Raw genomic sequence first — 25509 nt, forward strand, 5'->3', positions numbered from 1 at the left:
TTGACTCTCCTCTTTCACCTTCATTAAGAGGCTCTTTATTTCCTCTTCACTTTCTGCTATAAGGGTGGTGTCATCTGCTTATCTGAGATTATTGATATTTCTCCTGGCGATCTTGATTCCAACTTGTGCTTCATCCAGCCAGGCATTTTGCATGATGTACTCTGCATATAAGTTAAATAATTAGGGTGACAGTATACAGCCTTGACGCATTCCTTTCCTAATCTTGAACCAGCTTGTTGTTCCATGTCTGGTTCTAACTGTTGCTTCTTACCTGCATACAGTTTTCTCAGGAGATATGTAAGGTGGTCTGGTATTCCCATCTGTCTAAGATTTTCCAGTTTGTGGTGATCCACATAGTCGAAGGCTTTAGTCAATGAAGCAGAAATAGATGTTTTTCTGGAATTCCCTTGCTTTTTTGATGATCAAATGGATATTGGCAATTTGATCTCCAGTTCCTCTGACTTTTCTAAATCCAGCTTGTACATCTGGAAGTTGTTGGTGCACATACTTTTGAAGCCTAGTTTGAAGGATTTTGAGCATTACCTTGTTAGCATGTGTAATGAGCACAATTGTGCAGTAGTTTGAACATTCTTTAGCATTGCCCTTCTTTGGGATGGGAATGAGAATTGACCTTTTCCAGTCCTGTGACCACTGAGTTTTCCAAATTTGCTGGCATATTGAGTGTAGCACTTTAACAGCATCATCTTTTATGGTCTTAACTTCCTCAATTCCTTCCCTTCTTTGACTTATAAAAGAACTGGCATCCAGCTTCTGATAAGATGGTTATTTTGAGACATTAGTCTGCCACCTTCTCCAGTCAGCCAGCCTTCCAAATAAAGTCATATTCCTTGCCTCAATACCTTGTGTCTCGGTTACTTGGCATGTCCTGCAGCTAGCAAACCGAGCTTGGACTCGTGGTAACATTACTGGAAAGGCATTTCAAAGAGATCCTTAGGAAAGTGATTCAGCTGAAAATAAGCTTAAGTTGACTTCTGAAGCCAAGCCTTAGGTCATTATGTAAAAATACAGGGCCCATAGGGCACATATGGAAAAGGGAAATTGACAGAAAGGAGCTGCCTCTGCAGGCCCCTGGAGACTGTGCATGGAGCAGGCAAGTTTTGGGCATGGGAATAAATTGAGGTAGAAAGGATGAGTCCAGCCAAACAAAGCACAGTGGAAGAATATTCACTGTTGCCCATTTTGGGAGTGGTAATGACATTGATCCTGCCAGTTCCAGTTTCCAGAGGGAATCTGAAAAGAAGCTGGAGCCTTGTGTCAGGACCTTATGTGATGGGCATAGCTGTCCCTCTCCAGTCCTGCCAAGGCCTGGAGGTCAGAGATGGGCGTGAGTGTGGGACAGAAGCAGGCGAAGCGGTCACCTTCGTAAGGCGGTCGACCCTGGTGGGCGTACTGGACTCTAGCATCCTTGCAGCAGTGAGGGCTGCTGATGGCGCTGCAGACAGCAGGGCCCCAAGTGCAAGCACCTGAGTGGAGACCCCTCGCTGGTGGATGGCCCCTGGCCTGAGGCACCTGCAGGGCTGGCCCCCGGGCACTGCCAGGCAGAGTTTGATGAGCACTGATTGTTGGCTTCCCTCCACTCCCAAAGTTGCTCCCAACTCATAGATGCAGGCTGGGGTTTTCAGTTAACTAGCGGGAGGGGCATCTTAAGAAACTGAGTTTTGTTGTCATCACCCATGTGCCACACCCCAAGCCTGAATCAAATGTGCAAGAAAGACTGGAAGTTGTGAAACTCAACTCAGAAGTCCCTGCTGACTGCAGTTCTGTGTTGAGTTCTAGTGGAACTACAGCCTCAGAAGCTGGGTGATGGGCCGCTTAGCAACCGTGTGCCAGAGAGAAATGCAAAGCAAAACCAAATAAAAGGACAAGGGAAGGAACTGGGGATGACCTTTTCAAGGAGGCAGAGAATGGTGAGAAATATTCTTGAAATGTTTAAAATAAAAGTGCTAAGAAAAGGAGAAAGTCAAAGTTTTTAAACAGCCAATAGATTTCTGGCTACACAGACATTTAAATGGAAGCACATGCCCAGGAAACCAAGGTAGAGAAAGCAAAGGGCAGCTAGAAAATGCAGAGAACAGTGACAGAGGCACATGATGAGCCAAGACAAAGGTCTAGGGAACTTTAGGAGAAATGGGAAGGGAAACAAAGTGTCTTACTCCAAGAAAGAAAAAATTGTACAAAGAATCACAGAGATGGGGACGAAGAACCTTCACATGTTAAATTGCTTCAGTCGCATCCGACTGTTTGCAACACCATGGACTGTAGCCTGTCAGGCTCCTCTGTCCATGGGATTCTCCAGGCAAGAACACTGGAGTGGGTTACCATTTCCTCCTCCAGGGGATCTTCCCAACCCAGGGATTGAACTCGCATTTTTTCTGTCTCCTGCATTGGCAGGCAGGTTCTTTACCACTAGCACCACCTGGAAGCCCATGGAAGAATCTTTGGGTAGCAGAAATGTGGACTCCTATAAAGGTATAAGCAGCTGCCAGAAGTAGGAATATATGTATGAAGGAGAAAGGGGAATTTTTAAGAGCGAAGTTTCATTTGGATCCTGGTAATTCCCATAACCTGCTGCTGGCGCACCCAGGGGATGGCACACCCCTCCCTCAGGAGATGACAGTCACCACCTCACAGCCAAAGACTTCCTCTGGGGACTTTAGAATGCATTCCCTGATTGCAGGCTGGGAGAGCACTCCACAGGAACCAAGGACCCAGGGAAGCATTTATGTCAGGCTTGCATTCCCAGCAAAGGATTCTGAGGGGTGCCTAAAGGAAGGGGCCGTTCCTGGGTTGCTTGCTATTTCTCAAGCCGGATTAGGAGAAGCAGGGATTAACTAAGGATTGAGTGCTATTTGTAGCTAAGCCATGGGCTATCCACGGTAATAAGTGAAAATAGGTAAGTGGGTCTGTGACTGGTTATTACGGCATTTTACAGCTTTGAGAACAAAAGATGTTTTCTGTTCATTGCAACTGGTCTTCTCTCTCTCTGTCCTCCCAGCCTGATGGTTAAAGGCAGGGCTGCTTTTTCCTTTCTCAGTGTGAGCTGATTTTTATTCTTTCAGTATTGGTTAGGTTTTTTCCTTTCAGTCCCATCTTGACCAAGGGTAAACAATGTCAGCCCTTAGGACGCTATTCTGTGAAATCCAGTTGTTCAGTCATTTAGTTGTGTCCGACTCTTTGCAACCCCACGGACTGCAGCACACCATGCTTCCCTGTCCTTCACCATCTCCCAGACCTTGCTCAAATTCATGTCCATTGAGTCAGTGATGCCATCCAACCATCTGTTTCTCTGTTGCCCACTTCTCCTCCCGCCTTCAATCTTTCCCAGCTCAGGGTCTTTTCCAATGAGTCAGCTCTTCACATCAGGTGGCCAAAGTATTGGAGCCTCTGCATCGGTCCTTCCAATGAATATTCAGGATTGATTTCCTTTAGGATGGCCTGGTTGGATCTCCTTGCAGTCCAAGGGACTCTCAAGAGTCTTCTCCAATACCACAGTTTAAAAGCATCAATTCTTTGGCATTCATCCTTCTTTATGGTCCAACTCTGACATCCATACATGGCTACTGGAAAAACCATAGCTTTGACTAAATGGACATTTGTTGGCAAACTTTTAGCTCTGCTTTCTAATATGCTGCAGTCTAGGTTTGTCATAGCTTTTCTTCCAAGGAGTAAGGGTCTCTTAATTTGCTGGTTGCAGTCACCATTTGCAGTGAGACCCAGATCTTCCCCATAATCCAGAATAGACCTAAAGGCAGTTCAGAGATAGATTTTATTTTCCTGGGGTCCTAAATCACTGTGGATGGTGATTGCAGCCAGCAAATTAAGAGACCCTTACTCCTTGGAAGAAAAGCTATGACAAACCTAGACTGCAGCATATTAGAAAGCAGAGCTAAAAGTTTGCCAACAAAGGTGCATATATCCAAAGCTATGGTTTCTCCAGTAGTCATGTATGGATGTGAGAGTTGGACTGTAAAGAAGGCTGAGTGCTGAAGAATTGATGCTTTCAAACTATGGGGCTGGAGAAAACTCTTGAGAGTCCCTTGGACAACAAGGAGATCAAACCAGTCAGTCCTAAAGGAAGTCAATCCTGAATATTCATTGGAAGGACTGATGCTGAAGCTGAAGCTCCAATACTGGCCACTTGATGCAAGGAGCCTACTTATTGGGAAAGACCCTGATGCTGGGAAAGACTGAGGGCAGGAGAAGGGGATGACAGAAGATGAGATGGCATCATTGACTCACTGGACATGAGTTTGAACAAGTTCTAGGAGATAGTGAAAAGGAAGCCTGGTGTACTGCAATCCATGGGGTTGCAAAGAGTCAGACACAACTTAGAAACTGAACAACAACAGTTCAGAGAACCTCATGTACAGGCAGGTAAGAGAAAGCTGCTCATTCCTTCTGTTGTCTGATAAACTGTGGATCATCTGATCAGACAGTAGCTGTGCATTAGCATCTGGATTCTGGAGGTCACACAATTGAATTCTGCAACACAGATAAATACTTGCGGAATAGATTATGACCAGGGTGTATAGTCTATTTCTTAACCAAGGGACAAATTCACTCAGATTTGTACCAAGAACAGGTTCCACCCCCATTCGGCAGAGTCTGTAGAAACAGACCCAGGAATATTAGCTATGCTCAGTTGAGTATGAACTCACGTTTAGATTAATGTAGATAGAGAAGGCTTCATGTAGAAATATAAATATATATAATACATACATGGCTAACCATACACACAGTTTCCTTTGTTCTGTCAGCTGAGGGTACCTGGAGTCAACACTCCACTAGCATGATTGCACCTACTGCCCAGATTTGGGTTTCTAATACCATTCTCTAATAAAAGAAACCAGGGCTCTTTGGAGAAATAACTGATTCTAGGACTGGGGCAGAAAATACAAGATAAAGCTAGAGCAGCTTGCAGTGCCAGAAAGTAAATAAGTGTTTCTGAAAGATACAAGGAAGAAGAGAGAGAGGAAAAGAGTGAAAGAAAACACACGTGCGCTCTCAAGGAAGGGACACAGTGCAACTGACAGGGTTCCCATGGCCAAAGCTGGGATAACCTGAGCAAGAAAATAAGGTACTGTTGGATTGTAACTCAAAGGATAAAGGAAATATCCATGAGTCTATGCTGCTTTAAATAAAAGATTGAATAAGTTTAAAAACGGGAGAGAAGAGACAAATCTCCCATGCAGAAGGATTTCAAAACTTTTATGTAGATACTTTGCCCTTAAGGAATGGAACACAACGCCCACTCCTGGAACGTGAGCTGCCCGTGGTGACTTCCTTCCAAAGAGCACGATATGAAAAGATGGGGATGGCGGGGGTGGGAGGAGCTTAGGAGTGGTGGTGACTTTAGAGTGGAGAAACTTGACAAAACTACCTCAGCCAGGTAATCAAGACCCACATCAGCGGTGGGAAGTCTTATTGACATACCCTTGATAAGATGTGATGAGAATGGTACTTCTTCAGTCTTCCCCCAGAAAACCCATAACCCTCATCTAGTCATGAAAAAACATCAGACAAATGTCAGTTGAGGGATATGCTACAAAATACTGATATCGTTGACAAAATAAAGCACTCCTCCAAACTGTGAAGGTTGGCAAAGACAAGGAAAGTCAGAAATTGTCACAGCCAAGAGGAGTCTAAGCAGACTGATAACCACATGTAATATGGTCCCTGGATGGGATCCTGGAACAGAAAAAAGACATTAAGTAAAAACATGAATCAACTGTGGCCTTTTTAGTTAATAATGTAATTAGAAGCTTATTTTTAAGACAGTGTGTATGTTTCTGCCCCTCTGCTCAAAAAAAAAAAAAAAAAGGCTGAAAACCCCTAAATATTTCATTTCCATGGGGACTTTTGAGGACAGCTTTCTCTTGACTAATTTCAACTTTCATCGTCTCGTAGGGCATATATTTAAGCGGTCAAGTTTTACTGTCATTAGTTAAAACTTAAGCACTGCTTTTGCAACAAGTGGGCCCTTTCACCTCTGTCAGCTAATGACTTTAATCATAATATATTCCATTCTCTTGAGAAAAGGTCCACAGTGAGGTTTGAGGGAATTTTGGGGAGTTTGGGGGCCGTGTGTCTGTGTGTGGTGCCAAAAGTTCAGCTTCTGTGTACACCAGTGGAGAATCAAATCTCAGAGACAGAATTTTGGGTAAAGAAGAAAAGGACAGCTTTATTGCTTTGCCAGGCAAAGGGGGCCACAGTCTACTAATGCCCTAAAAACCATGTGTCCTCACTTAGGGAAGACAGTGACAAGTTTTATAGCAGTTGTTCAAAGAGGGCCAGATCAGCTCACGGACATTCTTCTGATGGGTTGGTGATGAGGCAAGTGGGAGTCCAGCATCCACCTTCAGGTCCAGCTGCTCTGGGGTCTCCACGCTTGTGGGCAGCCTATCATCACTGATCGTTAACTTCTCCTACCTGGCAGGGGTTTTGGTCTCTGCAAAACACCTCAAAGATATTATTGTGTGTATCCACTGATAGGGAAACAGGATCTTGCCCCAAGTCTGCTCTTGACTGTTTGTTTCTCCTTGGTCTCCCATCCCCCCCCTTCCCTAATTAGTAACTGCTTGAATCTGCCCCTTGGAACTTAGGGAAGGTCATGGATGAAGGCTGTTTCTTGTAATCAAAGAAGCGGAGGGCACAGATAGGCCTTGTGCCCAGGAACCCCCCAAAGGGGTTCGATATCATGTGTTAGCCCAAATGCTGGTTAAGTAGCATTCATCTGACTTTCCACTCAGGTCACTTGTTAGATATGTGACTTTGAGCAAACCTAACTCACTTTCTCTTAAATGCATCACTGGAATCTAGGCCTTCACTAAGAATCTATTGTGTACCAGGCCCTGTGCTGAATCCTGGGAAGACAGAGGAGTGCAAAGTGGCCTCTGTCCCCCCATGGGGTTTGTGGTCCACAGTAATTAATATTACAAATAATTAATCAAGTTCTCTCATGTGAAAGGTGAAAGTGAAAGTGCAAGTCACTCAGTCGTGTCCAACTCTTTGTGACCCCATGGACTTTACATTCTATGGAATTCTCCAGGCCAGAATACTGGAGTGGGTAGCCTTTCCCTTCTCCAGGGGATCTTCCCAACCCACGGATTGAACACAGGTCTCCCGCATTGCAGGCAGATTATAAGCAAAAGCAATTAATCCCAACTTCAACACACACTACCAAGCAAGGGATGTGCTGTCCTGGGGAAAGTGAGGCTTTGGCAAGATCCAAAGGATGGGAGGGGACAGGAAGGCCTGCCGGGCAGAGGTGGGGCACAGGAGGCCAGCGCCCGGGGGGGCATGGTGGGCAAATGCCCTGGCCTTCACCTCAGTCCTCTTCAGTTATTTAGCCAGTCTGGGGAGATGTGCTGAATCTGGAGAGAAAGACATAAAAAGGGACAAGTGTCTCAAACATAATTGGCCATGCTTAAAGTCCTCTCCTGTTAGGTCCATACCATTTCTGTCCTTATTATCAAACCCATCTTTGCATGAAATGTTCCCTTAGTATCTCTAATTTCCTTGAAGAGAACTCTAGTCTTTCCCAGTCTGTTGTTTTCCTCTATTTTTTTGTATTGATCACTGAGGAAGGCTTTCTTATCTCTCCTTGCTATTCTTTGGAACTCTGCATTCAAATGGGAATATCTTTCCTTTTCTCCTTTGCTTTTTGCTTCTCTTCTTTTCTCAGCTATTTGTAAGGCCTCCTCAGACAACTATTTTGCCTTTTTTGCATTTCTATTCCATGGGGATGGTCTTGATCCCTGTCTCCTGTACAATGTCACGAACCTCCGTCCATAGTTCATCAGGCTCTCTGTTCATCAGATCAATCTATTTCTCACTTCCACTGCATAGTCATGAGGGGTTTGATTTAGGTCATACCTGAATGGTCTAGTGGTTTTCTCTACTTTCTTCAATTTAAGTCTGAATTTGGCAATCAGGAGTTCATGATCTGAGCCACAGTCAGCTCCCGGTCTTGTTTTTGCTGACTGTATAGAGCTTCTCCATCTTTGGCTGCAAAGAATATAATCAATCTGATTTAGGTGTCGACCATCTGGTGACGTCCATGTGTAGAGTCTTCTCTTGTGTTGTTGGCAGAGGGTGTTTGCTATGACCAGTGCGTTCTCTTAGCAAAACTCTATTAGCCTTTGCCCTGCTTCATTCCGTACTCCAAGGCCAAATTTGCCTGTTACTCCAGGTGTTTCTTGACTTCCTACTTTTGCATTCCAGTCCCCTATAATGAAAAGGAAATCTTTTTGGGGTGTTAATTCTAAAAGGTCTTGTAGGTCTTCATGGAACCATTCAACTACAGCTTCTTCAGCATTACTGGTTGGGGCATAGGCTTGGATTACCATGATATTGAATGGTTTGCCTTGGTAATGAACAGACATCATTCTGTCGTTTTTGAGATTGCATCCAAGTACTGCATTTCGGACTCTTTTGTTGACCATGATGCCTACTCCATTTCTTCTAAGGGATTCCTGCCCATAGTAGTAGATATAATGGTCATCTGAGTTAAATTCACCCATTCCAGTCCAATTTAGTTCGCTGATTCCTAGAATGTCGACAGTCACTCTTGCCATCTCCTGTTTGACCACTTCCAATTTGCCTTGATTCATGGACCTAACATTCCAGGTTCCAATGCAATATTGCTCTTTACATCATCGGACCTTGCTTCTATCACCAGTCACATCCACAAATGGGTATTGTTTTTGCTTTGGCTCCAGCCCTTCATTCTTTCTGGAGTTATTTCTCCACTGATCTCCAGTAGCATGTTGGGCACCTACCGACCTGGGGAGTTCCTCTTTCGGTGTCCTGTCTTTTTGCCTTTTCATGCTGTTCATGGGGTTCTCAAGGTAAGACTACTGAAGTGGTTTGCCATTCCCTTCTCCAGTGGACCACATTCTGTCAGATATAAGAAGAGGTGGCAAGAATACACAGAACTGTACAAAAAAGATCTTCACAACCCAGATAATCACAATGGTGTGATCACTCACCTGGAGCCAAACATCCTGGAATGTGAAGTCAAGTGGGCCTTAGAAAGCATCACTATGAACAAAGCTAGTGGAGGTGATAGAATTCCAGTTCAGCTATTTCAAATCCTGAAAGATGATGCTGTGAAAGTGCTGCACTCAATATGCCAGCAAATTTTGAAAACTCAGCAGTGGCCACAGGACTGGAAAAGGTCAGTTTTCATTCCAATCCCAAAGAATGCTCAAACTACTGCATGATTGCACTCATCTCACACGCTAGCAGAGTAATGCTCAAAATTCTCCAAGCCAGGCTTCAACAATACGTGAACTGTGAACTTCCAGATGTTCAAGCTGGTTTTAGAAAAGGCAGAGGAACCAGAGATCAAATTGCCAACATCCGCTGGATCATCGAAAAAGCAAGAGTCCCAGGAAAACATATATTTCTGCTTTATTGACTGTGCCAAACCTTTGACTGTGTGGATCACAATAAACTGTGGAAAATTCTGAAGGAGATGGGAATACCAGACCACCTGACCTGTCTCTTGAGAAACCTATATGCAGGTCAGGAAGCAACAGTTAGAACTGGACATGGAACAACAGACTGGTTCCAAATAGGAAAAGGAGTACGTCAAGGCTGTATATTGTCACCCTGCTTAATTAACTTATATGCAGAGTACATCATGAGAAATGCTGGGCTGGAAGAAGCACAAGCTGGAATCAAGATTGCCGGGAGAAATAGCAATAACCTCAGATGTGCAGATGACACTACCCTTATGGCAGAAAGTGAAGAGGAACTAAAAAGCCTCTTGATGAAAGTGAAAGTGGAGAGTGAAAAAGTTGGCTTAAAGCTCAACATTCAGAAAACTAAGATCATGGCATCTGGTCCCATCACTTCATGGGAAATAGATGGGGAAACAGTGGAAACAGTGTCAGACTTTATTTTGGGGGGCTCCAAAATCACTGCAGATGGTGACTGCAGCCATGAAATTAAAAGACGCTTACTCCTTGGAAGGAAAGTTATGACCAACCCAGAAAGCATATTAAAAAGCAGAGACATTACTTTGCCAACAAAAGTCCGTCTGGTCAAGGCTATTGTTTTCCAGTAGTCATGTATGGATGTGAGAGTTGGACTGTGAAGAAAGCTGAATGCCGAAAAATTGATGCTTTTGAACTGTGGTGTTGGAGAAGACTCTTGAGAGCCCCTTGGACTGCAAGGCGATCCAACCAGTCCATCCTAGAGGAGATCAGTCCTGGGTGTTCATAGGAAGGACTGATGCTGAAGCTGAAACTCCAGTACTTTGGCCACCTTATGCAAAGAGCTGACTCATTGGAAGAGACCCTGATGCTGGGAGGGATTGGGGGCAGGAGGAGAAGGGGACGACAGAGGATGAGATGGCTGGATGGCACCACCGACTCGATGGACATGAGTTTGAGTAAACTCCGGGAGTTGGTGATGGACAGGGAGGCCTGGCGTTGTGGGATTCATGGGGCTGCAAAGAGTCGGACACGACTGAGCAACTGAACTGACCTGAACCGAAAGTCCTCTCCTGACCACTGAGGAAAAGAAAGAAAGATTCCAAGCAGGCTGATCAGCGGCAGAGCCAGCCTCCCAGGGAGACAGTGGTTCACCGGGAGCCCTGCTCTGGGTGCCTGAGGCCACTTGCACCTCTGAGTCTCCCCACTGGCCCCTTCTGCCCCAGCTCCCTGCTTGTTCTCATCTCTTCTGTGCCGCGTGACTTTGGTTTATGAGTGACCCCTGCTGTCTCCTGTCGTCTCAGTGGCTCTGAGCTGCTTCCAGTTGGCTCCATCTGCTAAAGAGAGACACGCTTCGCTTAGCACATCACTGGCCATCAGCACCCTCCCCAGATCAGCTCAGTTTCTAGGAGGGGTAGGTAGGTCACCACCCTTGTCTAGAGCTTTCCAAAGGTTGGTTGTTTATTCCACTGGCCCTCTGGGAGATGGCCCCAGCAGGAGGCTCTGTCTTTTATTGTCTTGATTTTGTGTGGTTACCTTGCCCTGCTCACAAAACCACTGACCTGTGTTTGTCAAAGAGTCTCTCGTGGTAATTAACTGAAAAAGCCCTGCAGTTAGCAAAGCAGAAAGATTTCTAGGCGTGAGTACCTGGTGAGATGGGGTGCAGCTGACCTCGGGCATGCCTGGAACCAGGAGCTCTGCTTCTCAGCCCGCTCTTGTGCTGGCTTCGCTCTCTCAGGCGGGCTGACAGTACGAGACTCACAGCCTGAGTGGTACATCTTTAATTTCCTTGCCTTCCTCATTAGAGGAACTTGAGACTGTCGACCTCAACCGTGGTCTAGCTTGAATTCCAGTTCAAATAAACTGTGCTTTAAAAAAATGAAAATTTCCACCTGACTTGATATTTGATAATATAAGAAGACACTGTTAATGTTTAAGACAGGGTAATACTACGGTACTTTTTTTTTTTTTTTTTAGAGTCCTTATCTTTTGAAATTCACACTGTGAAAGCTGTTGGGAATTTGCTTCAAAATAATAATTCAGGGAGAAGTGGGTGAGGGTTGGGGTGAAAAAAGATTAAAGAGGACCTTTCCTCACCAGAGCCAACTGGAAAATTCCAGAAAAACCCTGATTGGGTCACATACCCACTTCTGCCCAAAGAGATGCTTATGGTTGAACTGGGAAGGAGAAAATCTCTCCTCAGGAAAAGACCTCGGCTGATAAAATAATACATGTCTATTTTGGGATATCAAAGAAATTTTTTTTAATTTATTTTGACTGTGCTACATGGCATGTGAGATCTTAGTTCCCTGACCAGGGATCGAACTTACCACTCCCTTCAGTGGAAGTATGGAGTCTTAACCACTGGACCACCAGGGAATTCCCCAGAAATTATTTCTATTCCCAAGCATTTTGAGGCTGCGTGTTTGGCCCAGGAGACCCGAAAGGTTAAATTTTCCATTTAATGTTTCAATCTCATTTAATGCAAATTTTTTCTCAATAAAGTGTATCACTAAGCATGATTTGTTTTTGTACACTTTTATATAGCTTCATATGAATGAGTGACTAAATTTGAAATTTACTTGTCAAATCTTATGCCCTTGTTTAAAAAAAAAACAAAACTTGGCGCCTTGCTCTACCATTGAGCACACTAGAAAAATTAGCAAGAATCTCTGACTCTTTCTTCTTCTGTCATTTGAGCTCTTCATTTATCTATTGACCCACTTGAACGGGATCTTCGTGACCTTAGATTCGGTTGATTGTCCAAGTCCAGGTGTTGTTGACCTACCAACAATGGATGGAAGATGTGCTTGCTTAGCAATTGAGAAATAATGTTTTCCACATTAGACTCTGTTTGAGGTGTGAGGTCTTTTTTGCTATGTGCCTGATAATCATCACTCCAAACTTCTTTGCATGGAACTCTCTTGCGATTGGGAGGGCAGGAAATTAGAGTTTGTAAAGTCCAGATCATGCTATCCCCTCTTAGGCTGCGACTTAATACAAGACTTAATGGCCTCGCTAATGGTTGGTGGCAGGGAGAAATGTCTGGAAGGAGAACAGGAACGGTAGGAAATGGGCAAGGAAGTCACATAAAGGGGGAAACCACAACTGGCATTGGACGAAAGCTACGGGAGTGAAAAGAAGAGACGAGTCTGGGAAACACTGAGAGAAGAACGCATAGAGCTTGGTGACTAAGCAGATTTACAGAGAGAAGAGGAAGGGAGGGAGTCAGAGACAGCCAGATGCCTTTCATCCGTGATCGAGGCAAAGGAAATGCTCAATCGGTAACAGAAAAGGAGAAGTTGGGGGTGAGAGCCTGGTGCTGGACAGTTTCAGACATACTGAGATCAGACAAGACAGGAAACCGCCTCCCTCCTAGTTAATATTCAGGAGGGGAAGTGCAGAGAGGTGGAAACCCCAGGCCCAGTGAGGGGTCAGGGGGCGCCAGAGGGGGCACTCACCGACAGAAAGGCTCACTAGGTGGTCTTCACATTCCTGTATGTGGCCCTCAAAGTGCTGAGAGGAAGCAGCTGGAATAGACCCACTTTTTTCTTTCCTCTTTTGCTGAACTTCTTATTACAGAACATTTTGAAAATAAACAAAAGTAGAAATAACATGACGAATTCCAGTGTTCCTGTCACCTAGCCTCAACACTGATCAGATTGTGGTTAACCTTGTTTCATCTCAACCCTCACCCATTTCTCCCTGTGTTATTTTGAAGCAAGTTCCAGACCTCATAGCTTTCCCAATAAATATTTCAGAAGATAAGGACTTTCAAAATTTAAGAATTTCAAATGGACTCAAAAAAAAAAGCACAATACCATTATCATGCCTTAAAAATTAACAATATTTTTTTTAATCAAATACCAAGTCAGGTTCAAATTTTCATTTTTTATAAAACAATTTATTTGAATTAGGATTCACATTAGACCACAGATTGGGATCGATGATAGACTCTTTTAAGTCTCTTTCACTCTGTGGATTCTCTCCGTCCACCCCCTCTCTGATCTCCACTCCATACTCCTCTTTCTATTTTTCTTTGAAGAAGCAAATATGTTTGCCCAGAGAATTTCCCACACTCTGGGTCTTGCTGGTTGCATTCCCCTGGTATCAGCATGTTCATCCTCCTGTATTTGTTCTGTAACCTTGAAGCCCGGATGAGATTTAGACCCAGCTTCATTTTTGAATGTTATGCAAAAAGATGTCCAGTGAAGGGTGTTGTAGGGAGTCAGGGCAGCAGATGCAATCAGCGGGGAAAGTGTGAACTGAGAGGGGTCTGAAGCCCCTGAGGCCCCTTAGGAAGAGTAGAGAGAGTAGAGTAGACATTTGAGGGGCAGGTAGAAAAAGACACCTGGGAACCAGGGACAGAGGTGCGGGCCAGGCCAAGGCTGAAGCTCAGACCAGGTGATGGGGCATGCAGGTGTCTTCAGTCCCACAGTGGCAGAGTTGCTTACCCTGAATTACCTTCAGTAGAAAGCAAAGGTTCTTCTGCAGGGGGCTTTGGGTGGCCCTGGGGAGAAAACAGGCGCAAACACTGCTAGATGTGTGTGCATTGCAAGAACCAAGCTGAAAACCAAACAAGCACAGCTCCTGGCGGCTTTGCTCTGGCGTCCCCTTGGTGGAAGGGGCAGCCGGGCTTGATGCCTGAGACCCCCCCACATGATGGGGCCAGACGGGGTCCCCCCGGGCCTCAGTGTTCCCACCTCTTGCAATAGTCCCTGCAGCTGCCTTTGCAATTACACCCTCACCACCTGCCCGCCCAGTGCCCTCCTTCCTACACAAGGGGTGTTCTTTTCCGGCTGGTGCCAGGCTCCTCCTCCAGGTGCTGGAGAGATCCCAGGGATGCCTGCTCTCCCTCACTGCTCAGGGGTTGTTGTTCAATCGCTCAGTCACGTCCGACTCTTTGTGACCTCATGGACTGTAGCCCGCCAGGCTGCTCTGTCCATGGAATTCTCCAGGCCAGAACACTGGAGTGGGTTGCCATGCCCTTCTCCAGGGGATCTTCCTGACCTAGGGATTGAACCCAAGTCTCCTGCACCGAAGGCAGATTCTTTATCGACTGAGCTACCAGGGAAGCCCCTGGCTCCTAGTAAATGGCCAGGACTGGGGAGGCAGGAGAGGTAGGAGAGGAAATGTAGCATCTTATTGAACATGGAGACAGGAGTTATGCTGGTGCTGATATACATGCAAAGACTAACTTCTGGGCACAGGAGTATTAAAAACTGCTGAGGTGGAGACAGGCAATTTTTGTTTTTCCTCTCCCCATAAGGTAAAGCCAGTCTATGTAGAGTGAAAGAAGTTTTGAAAGAAAACGGATGCCTGCCGCAGGAAACCTCCTGCCAACACAGCTCATGTCCTCACCAAAAGCCCCCTAAGAGGATCTCAGCCTCAAACGAGGCCCAGGGCGGAGGGCGGGCCCTGTGGACGCGGCTGGTCCAGAGGTGCCCGGGTGTTGCTGGAGCTGAGCCCTGGGTCAGGAATGACTTCAGCCCCAGGCTCTCAAGACTCCGCAGGCCCCTCAGCCTCCACCTCTGAAAGCAGGGACACATCTTCCCATCCAAAGGCATCTCTAAAGGAATTCTGCCAGAAACCACTTAACCAGCCAACAGAGCCACCAAGCAAGGTATTTCCAGGACGTGAACCCTTCTCCCCATGACCACTGAACAGGATGCAAGTTCCCTGAAGCCCTCACAGAAAAGCTTCAAAGGTCACAGGGTCAGGCCTGGTAAGTGGCCAATGTCTTAAATACCCCTGCAGGCCCGGAGCCTCCAGGACAGACCTGGGTCGTATGCACGCCTGCAAAGCGGACTGGTTAGTGGGCCTCTGTGCTGCGGAAGTCAGCCTTCGGCTCTCAGATAACCTACCATATGGTACTAACAGATGCAATGCTCATTGGTTTGACTGGGCAAAGAGGGTAGGTTTAACTTCTGGGTGATTTGGATTTTCACCAGTATTGTTTCCCTGTTAATAAAGACATTGCTTTTTACAGCTTGTTGCTTTTCTAAAAAGTATTATCTCTCTCTGACTTGGACAAATAATCAAGGGAAGGTGATTAGAGAGGAAAGAATATGGGAAGGAATCATGGGAGATATGCTTTAAAACCACAAATCTGAGGAAAAGGAGACGTGAGGGTTTTTCTGTTTGTAATTGCAGTTAAATTGCACAGCACAGTGCTGTAGAAGTGAATTGTGATGCCAGACATTCTCTGCCCAGCTCCTGGCTGTTGATACATTTTAATTCTTGTATGTGTCATTAACAGTTGTAGTGTATATTAATTATCTGCCATCTGCCCTCTCTTTTAAATATAGCTCTGAATTAAGGGATTTTATGTGCCTTTTGTTTTGTTTATATAACAAAATTTTGGGTTTTTTGTTCATACTTCAAAATGGAAAGAAACCAAGTATTCATTTTTAGAAGCTCATTCTCTAAAGTTGAAAGAGATTTTTTTTTAAATGTATTTCTTCTCTTAAGGTTGTTTGATAATCTGAATTCATTAAAGCATTCAAAATGTAGAAGTCCAAGTTTCATACCTTAATGGCAGTAAGAGTCCAACAGCTAAAATCCAGTGACCTGGTTTTCTCTTAAAGAGACAGAACTATGTGTATAAATAGATTAAAATAGCAAATACTCATTAATGTAGCCCTTATTAAATACCAGGCACTGTTCTAACTACTTTCATAGTTATTAACTTATTTCATCAATATAAAAATTCTAGACTAGGCACTATCATTATCCCATTTTATGGATGAAAAAACTGAGGTACGGAGAGGTTAGATAAACTTGCTAAGGGATAAACCTTAGGAAGCAGGGGAACCAGCACATAAAACCAAGTTGCCTGGTCCCAGAGCCACATTCTTGTCCGATTGCTATGACTTTCAAAACTAAAAAAGATCTTCCCCTTAGGACACAGCAGTCCTTCGGGGGAGCTGCTTTGAACTCGTGAGTTGAGTCCTGGTCTGGACAGGAGGTTCATAAGTTGAGGGGCTCCTGGAGGCAAGAATAATGAAGGTGCAGAGAGGCTGAGTAACTTGTTCCAGACTGTGTGGCTGGTATGTGCCTGGACAGGTTTCAGAGTCATTGTGTAACAGCAAGAATACATTACATTGCCTTGAGATATTTGCAAATGAAGTCTCCTTAGAAAAAATTAATCATCAGCAATATTTTTAAATCAACAGACTTTTAAGGTCACCAATTATGGGAATTTCCTTGGTGGCCCAGTGGCTAAGACTCCATGCTCCCAACGCAGGGGGCCAGGGTTCAAACCCTGGTCAGGGAACTAGATCCCACATGCTACAACTAAGAATTCACACACCACAACTGAAGATCCAGCATGAGGCAACGAAGACCCAACACAGCTAAATAAATGAATAAAAATGTTTAAAAATCACCAATTATGTGAAAGCACAACTTTAAAGTAGACCTCATGCATAAAAATAAGGTGGAAGCATTAGCTTCATGGAAAAACAAAATTTTTATTATTAATAATTTCAGAATTAATAGATAATTGAGATTATGTACATGAAAAGTTAGAAGTTTGATTAATACTGTTGAAATGTTATAAGGCTCCAAAACCAACTGATTTTGTTGCTGTTATTGTTTGCTGTGTCTTCTACTGGAATAAGGACATTGTTCATCTTGTTCCCTGCTATAGAACAATGCCTGGTACACAGCAGGTGCTCAGTAAATGAACCCTGACTGAATGAATGAGTGTATTTACCAGACTTACTGAATAAGCTGAGAACGAGACTATGGACAATGACAGGAAAGGAAGAATCTTGAGGAAGTGCACCAGTCAGAGGATGGGAGTGAAAAGAGAAGTCAAAAAGTAATCAGTGGGATGGAGGCCAATCAAGAAAGTGAAGGATCCTGAAAGTCAAGAGTAGGGAGAAATCTGGGAAGTGGTGAGTAGCATTAGGAAACACTGCAAATAAATGGGAAAGCACTATTGCATTTGGTTTTGGGGTGGGGGAGCTGAAAAAAATGCAGCTGTGTAAGAGAAACTGGAGTGGAACCCCATTTGCACAGGAATCAAGGAGTGATTAGGATACTAGGCAGGAAGCCCAGCATTGAACAGAAGAGTTGACAGCATTGGGCAACTGCTAGTAGAATGCAAGGACATTGTTAACTCAGTAGAAAAGCATTCTGTTGTCTCTCTGTCATTGTCTCAAGTGGGGGCTCCCTCTCACCCATCCTTTGTCCTAAAGGAACAAAAGGGGCCTTGAATTTCATGAGTGCCCCAGTGATGGGTCTGAGAGCTCAGGCTTTGGAATCAGACAGTCCAAATTCAGATTGTGCAGAGAGACGTTCCACTGTCTAACTTCTGAGTATAATAAATTTATTAAATTTCTCACCAGCATTATTTTTAATTACACTGATTCTTTAACTGCACTCTTTACTTGACCCAACTGTGTTGGGTGTTTGAAGAAGAAGAAATTACTTGGGAAGTTACCAGTTGAAGAAGAAATTACTTAAGTGCTTAAGTTTTCTCACTGAAATAGAGATTCAGTCACTGAATATTTTTAAGTTCCTACCATATGCCAGAAACAGTTCTAGTGGGGGAGTCAACACACCAGCAATAAACAAATCTCTGAACAATTTCAAAAACATGAAGCCAACTATTTTATAAAATATTTCATTTCATGATATTCTATATCTTGACTTCTGCTACCAGGAAGATGGAGTAGATGTAATTTTCCCTGTTGCCCCCATCCAGTCCAGTTCAGTCACTCAGTCATGTTGACTCTTCGCGACCCCATGGACTGCAGCACACCAGGCTTCCCTTCCTTCACCAACTCCTGGAGCTTTCTCAAACTTATGTCCATTGAGTCGGCAATGTCATCCAAACACTTCATCCTCTCTCGTCCCTTTCTCTTCCTGCTTTCAATCATTCCCAGCATCAGGGTCTTTCCTAATGAGCCAGTTCTTCGCATCAGGTGGCCAAAGTATTGGGGTTTCAGCTTCAGCATCAGTCCTTCCAATGAATATTCAGGACTGATTTCCTTTAGGATGGACTGGTTGGATCTCCTTGCAGTCCAAGGGACTCTCAAGATTCTTCTCCAACACCACAGTTCAAAAGCATCAATTCTTCAGTGCTCAGCTTTCTTTAAGTTGTATTTAATGTTGCCCCCATTAAATACAACTTAAAACCCCAGAAGTGGTCAAACAGGAGACGGCAAGAGTGAACATCAACATTTTAGAACATCGACATTTAAATCAGCAAACTAAAATGGACCAGAATAGGCAAATTTAATTCAAATGACCATTATATTTACTACTGTGGGTGAGAATCCCTTAGAAGAAATGGAGTAGCCCTCATAGTCAACACAAGAGTCCAAAATGCAGTACTTGGATACAATCTCAAAAATGACAGAATGATCTCAGTTCATTTCCAAGGCAGACTATTCAACATGAAAGTAATCCAAGTCTATATCCCAACAACTAATGCCAAATAAGATGGAAGTTGAATGGTTCTATGAAGACCTACAAGACCTTCTAGAACTTTCACCAAAAAAAGATGTCCTTTTCATTATAGGGGACTGGAATGCAAAAGTAGGAAGTTAAGAGATACCTATAGTAACAGGAAAGTTTGGCCTTGGAGTACAGAATGAAGCAGGGCAAAGGCCAACAGAGTTTTGCCAACAGAACACAGTGGTCATACCAAACACTCTCTTCTACACATGGACATCACCAGATGATCAATACTGGAATCAGATTGCTCTTTATTGCAAAATTCAGGCTTAAATTGAAGAAAGTAGGGAAAACCACTAGGTCATTCAGATATGATCTAAATCAAATCCTTTATGATTGTATAGTGGAAGTGACAAATAGATTCAAGGGATTAGATCTAATAGACAGAGTGCCTGAAGAACTACGGATGGAGGCTTGAAACACTGTAGGGGAGGTGATGACTAAAACCATCCCCAAGAAAAAGAAATGCAAGAAGGCAAAATGGTTCTCTGAGGAGGCCTTACAAGTAGCTGAGAAAAGAAGAGTGCAAAAGGAAGGAAAGATATACCCATCTGAATGCAGAGTTCCAAAGAACAGATAAGAAATTCCAAAGAATAGCAAGAAGAGAAAAAGTCTTCTTAAGTAAACAATGCAAAGAAATAGAGGAAAACAATAGAATGGGAAAGACTAAAGATCTCAAGAAACTCAGAGATGCCAAGGAACATTTCATGCAAAGATGGGCACAATAAAGGACAGAAACAGCATGGACCTAACAGAAGCAGAAGAGATTAAGAAGAGGTGGCAAAACTACACACAACTGTACGAAAAAGGTCTTGCTGACCCAAATAACCACGATGGTGTGGTCACACTTTGAGCCAGACATCCTGGAGTATGAAATCAAGTGGAACTTAGGAAGCATTATTACAAACGAAGCTAGTGGAGGTGATGGAATTCCAGTTGAGCTAAAAGATGATGCTGTGAAAGTGCCACATTCAATACACCAGCAAATTTGGAAAACTTGGCAATGGCTACAAGACTGGAAAAGGTCTGCTTTCATTCCAATCCCAAGGAAGAGCAATGCCAAAGAATGTTCAAACTACCGCACAACTGCATTCATTTCACATGCTAGCAAGGTAATGCTTAAAATCCTTCAAACTAGGCTTCAACAGTATGTGCACTGAGAACTTCCTGATGTACAAGCTGGATTCAGAAAAGGTAGAGGAACCAGAGATCAAGGTTCAAGAAGCAAGGGAATTCCAGAAAAACATCTGCCTTATTGACTACTCCAAAGCCTTTGACTGTGTGGATCACAACAAACTGTGGAAAATTCTTCAAGAGATGGGACTAACAGACCATCTGACCTGCCTCCTGAGAAATCTGTATGCAGGTCAAGAAGCAACCGTTAGAACCGGACGTGGAACAATGAATTGGTTCAAAATTGGGAAAGGAGTATGTCAAGGCTGTATATTTTCACACTAATTATTTAACTTATATGCAGAGTACATCATGCGAAATGCTGGGCTGGATGAAGCACAAGCTGGAATCGAGGTTGCCGGAAGAAATATCAATAAAATCAGATATGCAGATGACACCACCCTTATGGCAGAAAGTGAAAGGAACTAGAGAGCCTCTTGATGAAGGTGAAAGAGGAGAGTGAAAAAGCTGGCTTAAAACTAAACATTCAAAAAACTCAGATCATGGCATCTGGTCCCATCACTTCATGGCAAATAGATGAGGAAAAAATGGAAACAGTAACAGACTTTATTTGTTGTTGTTGTTGTTCTATTCCTTTTTTTTCTTTTAGTTTTTTTTTCTTTTGTTTTCAGACTTTATTTTTTTGGGCTCCAAATTCACTGCAGATGGTGACTGCAACTACAAAATTACAAGACACTTGCTCCTTGGAAGAAAAGCTATGACAAACCTAGACAGCTATTAAAAAGCAAAGACATCACTTTGCCAACAAAGGTCCCTCTACTCAAAGCTATGGTTTTTCCAGTAGTCATGTATGGATGTGAGAGCTGGACTATAAAGAAGGCTGAGCGATGAAGAATTGATGCTTTCAAATTGTGGTGCTGGAGAAGATTCTTGAGGGTCCCTTGGACAGCAAAGAGACCCAACCAGTCTATCCTAAAGGAAATCAGTCCTTAATATTCATCCGAAGGACTGATACTGAAGCTGAAGCTCCAAAACGTTGGCCACCTGATGTGAAGAGCCAACTCATTAGAAAAGACTCTGATGCTGAGAAAGATTGAGGGCGTGATGAGAAGGGGGCAACAGAGGATGAGATGGTTGGATGGCATCATTGACTCAATGGACATGAATTTGAGCAAACCCTGGAAGGTAGGGGAGGACAGGGAGGCCTGGTGTGCTGCAGTCCATGCGGTCACAAAGTCAGACACGACAAAGCAACTGAACAACAACAAAAACCCCAGACATTATATATAAAACATGAGAGGAAATCTAAAATATGGAGAGAAAAAAATGCAGACAGGCTAGGGACTTTGGGATCTGAGGCACAATCTAGTGATGAGTTGCCTGTGTTTTCTTTTAGTCTCATGGTTCCCAGACCTGGAGCTGAAGAAGCTGGCATCCTAGAAATGTCAAAAGGAGCAAACAAACAAACAAAAAGTCCCCAACACAAGTTAAAATAACAGGAAAGGGGAAGTCTAACAAGAGTAAGAACTTTTAACCAACTTAATCCAGCCAAAAACCACAGATAAAAATGGTGACTCCATTCCCACTCACACCATCAAAGGGAGAGTGGAAGCCTAGACTTTCTGCTAGTGGGGTGCATCAAAGGACCCCACCTGTATCCCCACCCCCACCCCCACTGAGATGGCATCAGAGATGTCTGCAGGGAGCCAGACTTTCATCCCCTCAGGACAATAATGGGCCCTGCCCCTGTGGTGTCAGTACACCACTTGGGGCATCTAAACTCCATCTACAACAGTAATAAGGCACCCCTCTCCATCCCAGCTGGGGTGGCGTCAAAGGAGGCAGTGTGGAGAGTCAGGATTTCACCACTGCCCAGAGATAATGAGGCTGATCATTTACTTTCTTATGGTCAGCAGTGGCCTCATGGGGAACAATAACAAGGAATTCCTACCCCTCTCAGCCAGGGTAATAGGTATTGATGGCTGCATCATGGGATGCAAACCTCCCACCCCTGCCAAGCAGTTCCTAGGAGCCCCTTTCCTCTCCAGTGTCAACAGAGGTCAAGTGGTGAACTGGACTTCTACCCCAACCTGGAAGGAACAAGGCAGTGCCCTTCCTTTCCTCTGTCAGGAATTAGAAGAACCAGTTATAACAGAAAGTTTAAGTAAAATCCAGAGTCTCATAATGCAATACCCAAAATGTCCAGGTTTCAACTGAAAATTACACATCACACCAAGAATCAGGAAAATCTAAACTTGAAAGGAAAAAGAACATCAATGGATGCCAACTCTAAAATGACTGAGATATTACAATTAACTGAGAAAGATTCTAAAGCAGCCACCTCAATGCTTCAACAAGCAATTATGAACACGCTTGAAACATGAAAAAACAGAAAGCCTGAACAAATAAATGGAAACTCTCAGCACAGAAAGAGAAGATATAAAAAAGAAAAAAGTGGAAATTTAAGAACTGAAAAATATAAAGCTGAAGATTAAGTGGATGGGCTCAACAGTGGAATGGAGGGGTCTTGGCCGGGGGGGGCGGGGGGGGGGGGAAATCTGTGAACTGGAAAATAGAGCAATAGTAATTGCCCAATTTGCACAATACAGAGAAAACAGAATGGGATGGGGTGGGGGAATGAACAGAGCCTCAGTGATTTATGGACTCAGAGCAAAAAATCTAACTTTATATTGTCTGAATCCCAGTAGAAGAGGAGAAAGAGAGCAGGCTGAAAAATCACTTGAATAAATAATGGCTGAAAACTTTCCAAATTTGGCAAAAAAAAATAAGCCTATACATTAAATAAATCATGACAAGTAAGTAAATCACAAACAGGATAAGCCTAAAGAAACCCCATACCAAGTTAAACTTTACAAAACTAAACACAGTATTCTTCTTATATTTACTTAAGTGTAATTTTATGCTGTTGAATATAATAAAAAATTTGAACAACAAACCAACCCTAAAAACAAAGGATCTTGAAAGTTGAGAGAAGCAACACCTTATATAAAGAAGAAAAACAGCTTGAATAATAGCAGATTTCTCATCACAAATCACAGACGCAAGGAGGGGGTGGCAAAACATTTGTGAAGTGCTGAAATAACTGTCAACCTATAATTCTATATCCAGTGAAACTATCCTTCAAAAATGAAAGAAAATCAAGACATCAGCTAAAGAAAAACTAAGAAAGTTCAGTTCATCATCATCAGAATTATCTTAAGAAAATGGCTAAAGGAAGTTCTCTAAACAGAAAGGAAACGGAAAAGGAAGGAATTTAGGAATATGAAAAAGGAAGAAAGCACATAAAGAGTAAAAACTATGAGTAAATACACTTCCTTCCCTATGTTTCTAAATTATTTGATGATTGAAACAAATTATCACACTGCATGATATAGTTATAAATATGAGTAGAGGAAATATTTAAGACAATTATAACCAGGGGAAGGCAAAGAGCTGTAAAGGGAGGCAAGGTTTCTACACCTGACTTGAACTGATAAAACACTGACACCATCCAACTGTAATAAATTGTACATATGTAAAATAATACCTGGAGCAATTACTAAGAACACTACAAACAGACACACTCAGAAACACTCCAGGCATAGAAGAATCTACAGAATAATATAAATTAAAATAAAACTGTATAAATAAAAACAGAATTCAAAAAAATGTTCAAGTGATCCATAAAAAGGCAAGAAAAATAAAACAGAAGCATAATAAATAGAGCAGAAAACAATAAAATGGCAGGTTTAAGTTCTAACATCAATAATTACATCAAACATAAGTGACCTAAATACACCGAGAAAATAAATAAATACACACCCCAACTGAAAGAGATTGGCAAAATGGGTTAGGAAATATAACCCAACCGAATGCTCCCTATAAGAAACTCATTTAAATATGACTTTATAGGTAGGTTGCAAATAAAAGGATGGAAGAAGACATATCAACCAAACATTCATTAATCAAAAGTAAGTAAAGTAATTGTAAAGAAAATGGCAACCCACTCCAGTATTCTTGTCTGGAGAATCCCATGGACAGAGGAGCCTGGCGGGCTATAGTCCATGGGGTGCCAAAGAGTCGGACACAGCTGAAGCGACTGAGCATGCACAAAGAATGGATATTACTTATTCTTTCTTTAGAGCAAAGAAACTTACCAGAGATTCAGAGGGACATGACATAACAACTCACTTAAGCAAAAGGGAATAATTTCCTAGAGGATTCATAAAATCAAACTGTTGGCTGGACAAGGGGTTAGTGGAAATCAAAGACATAGAACCATGAATTAGATGTCTTCCATTCTCTTTATTTCTACTTCTCAATAGGAATTTTATTTCTCAGATTTCCGTGAGACCGAAAACATGGCCACCAGTGGTTCTTGAGACTCATGCCTCTTGCCATCCGTGTGTCCCCAGCTCCAGCTCAAATAATTTCAGGAATGACAGTGATGCTGGTTCATAAAACAGCAGGTGGTAGGTAGTCACATGGTTCCATCCATCACAAACACCTCTTCAAATCCTCATCCTCCTGATGAATGCCTACTTTACATTACAGGTTCCATTTAAGCATCATTTCCTCTAAGAATTCTTTTCTAGTATGTTCTTACAATAGAGTTTAACACTGTTCTTTGGACCCTCTTCACATATCCTCTATATACCTGTATCATGGATCTGATGATGCTTTATTTTGCTTATTTGTTTACATCTCTCTGTATGCGTAAGTTGCTTCTGTCATGTCCAACTCGGCAACCCCATGGACTGTAGCCTGCCAGGCTCCTCTGTCCATGGGACCCTTCAGGCAAGAACACTGGAGTGGGTTGCCATGCTCTTCTCAGGAGATCTTCCCCATCCAGGGATCAAACTCATGTCTCTTAACTCTCCTGCACTGGCCAGCAAGTTCTTTACCACTAGCACCACCTGGGAAGCAGCTCTCTTTCTACTAGACCCTAGTTTCATAGACATCTTTACTTCCCCATCTCCTAGCAGGGTAGTCAGGTTGCTAAGGATTCCAAACAAAACTCATTGGCAACGCATTCCAGGAGCAGACATTGAGCAGTTGTGATCAAGGTGCTCACTAATGTGCATAAAGGAGTGACCAGGGTAGCAGAAGAAATTGCTGAGTTTGCCAGGAAGAATGAAGAGGCCTGCCCCAAGACAGGGTCACACTCACCATTTCATTGCATTCTCAACTCCCTAGGGCGGCTTCCTTGGTTTGGGACAGAGGAAACTCCAAACAGGAAGTGCCATGTCAACCTACATAGTGATGTAAATCACTACTGAATGACTGAGGAGTTATAGCCCAGTAATGCCACTGAGAGACAATTCCCATCCGAGGAGTTGGTATTAAATTTAAAAATGTAAAAACCAAGACACACACAAAGCGAAAAGGGCCCTTCCAAGTTCTCTCTCGCACAAAGAAGGGAAAAGAAGGAAGAGCTAAGGGGCTT

At 43.3% G+C, this 25509-nt stretch overlaps 2 long non-coding RNA genes across 2 annotated transcripts; both read right to left on the minus strand.

The window, feature by feature from the left end:
* Positions 1-6175: 6175 nt before the first annotated feature.
* Positions 6176-10892, minus strand: LOC110130264 (uncharacterized). Its single transcript, XR_002311790.2, has 2 exons — positions 10516-10892; positions 6176-7394 (listed from the first exon to the last, which is right to left on the minus strand). It is a non-coding gene; the product is annotated as an uncharacterized lncRNA (long non-coding RNA).
* Positions 10893-13294: 2402 nt separating this feature from the next.
* On the minus strand, positions 13295-15751 carry LOC139038496 (uncharacterized). The gene is made up of 2 exons (XR_011491535.1): positions 14240-15751; positions 13295-13971 (listed from the first exon to the last, which is right to left on the minus strand). It is a non-coding gene; the product is annotated as an uncharacterized lncRNA (long non-coding RNA).
* Positions 15752-25509: the final 9758 nt, after the last annotated feature.

This window comes from Odocoileus virginianus, chromosome 15 (genome assembly GCF_023699985.2).
Source record: "Odocoileus virginianus isolate 20LAN1187 ecotype Illinois chromosome 15, Ovbor_1.2, whole genome shotgun sequence".
NCBI lineage: Eukaryota > Metazoa > Chordata > Mammalia > Artiodactyla > Cervidae > Odocoileus > Odocoileus virginianus.